The following is a 3,951-nucleotide window of genomic DNA, read 5'->3' as shown; positions in this document are numbered from 1 at the left end:
TCTGTCTCAGGGTAAGGGGACTGAGGTATGAAATCACCTTTTCCAAACTCACCTGGGGGGGTTAGCAGTGGAGCTACCATGGCTCTGACTCATTTGCTCAATTTCCATTAAAAACTGTTTTATTTACAGCAGCCTGACATTGTGCTAGTGGCAGAAGCCTGTAATCCCAGAACTTTGGAGGATGATCAGGCATTCAAGACCAGCCTGAGCAAGGGTATTCTTGTCTCTAAACAAACAGACAGACAGACAGACAAACAGACAGGCTTGCTTCAGCCTCCCCAGACAGGGTATTGACTGTGTTGTGGACTCGGGACAAAGGACAAGGGAGCTTTATCCCTCACCAGGACAGAACGGCTTGTCATGAGAAAGTCCACAACACATTATGCTGGACCACCACCAAATGCCGGCGCCCTGGCATTTTGGAATACTGACTACTGTGTTTACAAGAGGCTGAAGTGACACAGATACACACTGGGGAGAAGCTGACAGGGGCCACATTCACAGCTTACACTCCATCGTTCTCCCAGCTCAGCATAAATCCTCACTCTGGGCTCCCTTGGAGCCGCTGTTACCTTGGGTGTTCTTCCTCAGCCTGAGTGACTTCATCTGTAAAGAGCTCCATCTCTGGGGCTGAGAAATTTGCTCAGTCAGCAAAGTGCTTGCCATACAAGCATGCGGATCCCTGGCTCCCAGGTAAAAGGCTGGATTACGTGCCTGTAATCTCAGTTCAGGGGAGGGAGAAAGAGGAAACTCCCTGACCACTCAGCCTAGCCAGATCTCTTATTTCCAGGCTGTGGGAGACCCGGTCTTAGAAAATAAGCAACAGAGAAAAACTTCTGAAGTCAACTTCTGGCTCCACATGTACATATATGCACACACACACACACACACACACACACACACACACACACACAGAAGGACACACATATGCCCACACATTCGAACAAGCACTGGTACAAGCACACACACATGCGTGAACATGTATACCTGCACATGCATGCACAGGCACACATACATGCCTGTGAACTCACACAAGCATGTGCACAAGCACGTGCACACACACACACACACACACACACACACGTTGTGTATACTCCAAACTGTTCCTGTTGGGTTTCAAAAATCATGCATTTCACAGCAGGCCCCATCTACAGCAGAGGCTCACCGGAAGTCCAATCCTATGGCTGCAGTCTTTCTCACTGTCCTTTCTCTCCACTGTGTGCACAGGTGCCACTAATGGAGCAAAACATCTGTCAGGAACTTGCCCCTTGACCCCACTTCTCAGACTTCCTGGGGACAATTAAGCCCCCTTCCTCTACAGCCATGCAGAAGTACAATTACTTTGTATTTTTTTCCACTCCGGTAACCAAGCAACGGACAGTCTTTTCACACAATGAAAACATTCCTAATGCCTCACTCTGATTCATTTCTGCATGCATGCAGGTTGATCGCTGACTCATAGGCACTTCCTGAGAGGGACAATTAGGAGCCATGGCTTCTAGAACATTAACCATCCCCCAGGTATCGGCTGAGTTGGGAACAGATGTAGAGTCTCAAACTTTGAAAGGCTTTCTAGGGCAGAGAGGGCAGAGAGGGCAGAGAGGTGCACTGCCAGAGGAAGGTCAGTGACTCTGCCCGGTGACTATGCATCTCTTTGATGTGTCACTGACTGACTAAGTTCCCCACCAGTTCCTCCTGTGTAAAATGAGAATGGCAGTGTTGAGAGCCCCTCAAAAAACCCTCTGTGGCCACCTAGGAAGGCCTGCTGGCCACAGGAAAACTCACTGCTTGACCTCTTTCAGATTTTAAAGAGAATTTTATTTTATTTTTTGTATGAGGAAATCTGCAGTTCCTAATGAGGTCATCAAACCTTCCAAGCAAGCTTCTCGTAAAGTTAAGGGGGGAGAGGGTTGGTTGTAACTCGCTGCTCATCTTCCAAGGGGGAGTGAAGCATGCCCCCGAGTCAGAAAATGGACTGAGCTGGGCTTGCTCCGTGTCCATGCTGCACTTGGTGGCTGTCTTGGTTACTTTATGTGTTGCAGTGACCAACACCTGACAAAAGCAACTAAGCAAGGCAGGATTTGTCTCTGTTCATAGTTTTGGGGTACAGCCCATCGTGAAGGGAAGGCATGGAGGCAGGAGTCTTAGGCAACTGGTCACGTTGTACCCACAGCCAGAGAGATGAACACTGATACTCGGCTCACTTTCTTCTTCTCTTTAGTCCAGGATCCCAGTCCATGGAGTAAATGGCGATTCTCACATTCGAGACGGGCCTTAAAAGAGAATCTACAAATCCCTCTAGGTTATGTCCACTAGTTTGTTTCCATGTTGATTCTCAGTTTAGTGACATGCACAGTTACTACCTTTGGACAGTCTCCTCTCATTTGAAGCTGGGTGCAGGCTTTGAGAAGTAAGAGCTCTTGGGATGAACAGGAATGAAACACCAGGCAAGCTCCAGGCGGGTCAAGAGCATACAAACAACAATAGTGTGCTGGTGAGCTGTAGAGCAAAGTGTGTCAGGTGATTCTCAGGAGCCGGGATGAGCCCTTGAACTCCTGTTTGTTTCCTGGGTCCCACTCCCCAGACTCTGCTTCCAAGACATCTCTAAACCACAGACACACACACAGCGCCCAGAGAGATGAAGGCCTGTGGGAACTGCGCCATGTACAGATTGATAGATGGTGTATTAGTCGGGGTTGTCTAGAGCCACAGAGTCATGGTATGTCTCCATATTAAGAGAATTTATTGGAATGACTTACAGTCTGCAGTCCAACTAACCCAACAATGGGCAACTGTGAATGGGAAGTCCAAGAATCTAGCAGTTGCTCAGTCCCACAGGGCTAGGTGTTTCAGCTGGTCTCCTAGATAAGATAGAACTCTGAAGAAATAGGTCCCAACAGATATGCTGACAAGTAAGTGCAAGCAGGAGAAGAAAATCAAACCCCTCCTTTTTCCATTGTCCTTCTCTGGGCCTCCAGCAGAAGATACGGCCCAGATTAGATGTGTGTACCACCACACCTGAACTTAAACTTCTCTTTTCCTTGAGCTTGCTCTGTACCAGGCCAGCCTTGAACTCAGAGACCTGCTTGCCTCTGTCTCCCTGGATTAAAGGCTTGTGTCACCTTGCCTGGGCCTAAGCTTCTCATGGTTACTGTCCCTCAAGATCCAAATCTTGTGGGCCTGTGTCTTCCAGCCTCAAGATCTGGATCACAGGTGTGCCTTCCACTTCTGTTCTTCAGAAAGAAAGGAACTTTTGCTGACTGAGCCAGTAAAGGCTTCTTACCCATGTCAGGCTGCTGTCCTGGAAGGTCCTCAGAAGCTGTCGAAGAAGGAGGGCACTGGAACGTTCTAGAATCTTGTTTTACAAACCACTAGAATACAGACATTACTAGAGACAGGCTGCCATCCCTGTCTCCAGCCCCATCCCCTCTCCATCTTTATCTCCATGACCAATACCTGTCCTCCCAATCTCCATCTTCATCCCTATCCCTCATTTCTGTCCCCACCCCCACCCTCATCCCCACCCCCATTCCTGTCCCTACCCCTACCCTTATCTCCATCCCACATTCCAGTCCCCACCCCTATCATCCCTACCCCCATTCCTGTCCCTATGTCCAACCTCAACCCCACCCCCATTCCTTTCTCCATGACCCCCTCATTCCTACCCTATTCCTTTCCCCACTCCTACCCTTATCTCAATCCCCCATTCCTGTCCCCACTACCCCTCTCATCCCTACCCTATTCCTGTTCCCACCCCACACTAATCTCTACCTCCAGTCTCCTCTCTTTCCCATCCTCCATATTTAGTCATGGATGCTGTTATTAAACAGTTGCTGTTCCTCCAGGCATTTGATTAAATTTTGTGAGTATTTTTTGATGACTGTTTAGTTTCTTATTTAAGCTTTACTGGGGCATAATTACCACAAATTGTGTGTATTGAAAGTGCACAAC

General features: G+C 48.5%; 1 long non-coding RNA gene across 1 annotated transcript in view; it reads left to right on the top strand.

The window, feature by feature from the left end:
- The first annotated feature begins 3,750 nt into the window (after positions 1-3,750).
- The window catches only part of LOC116070431, a 4,270-nt gene continuing 4,069 nt past the window's right edge, over positions 3,751-3,951 (top strand). The window contains exon 1 of the long non-coding RNA XR_004110387.1: positions 3,751-3,862. This is a non-coding gene — a long non-coding RNA (uncharacterized LOC116070431). The remainder of the gene's footprint in view (positions 3,863-3,951) is intronic.

This window comes from Mastomys coucha, unplaced genomic scaffold (genome assembly GCF_008632895.1).
Source record: "Mastomys coucha isolate ucsf_1 unplaced genomic scaffold, UCSF_Mcou_1 pScaffold22, whole genome shotgun sequence".
Lineage (NCBI taxonomy): Eukaryota > Metazoa > Chordata > Mammalia > Rodentia > Muridae > Mastomys > Mastomys coucha.
The sequence above is the reverse complement of the archived record's forward strand: the minus strand, read 5'-3'. Positions and strand labels throughout refer to the sequence as shown.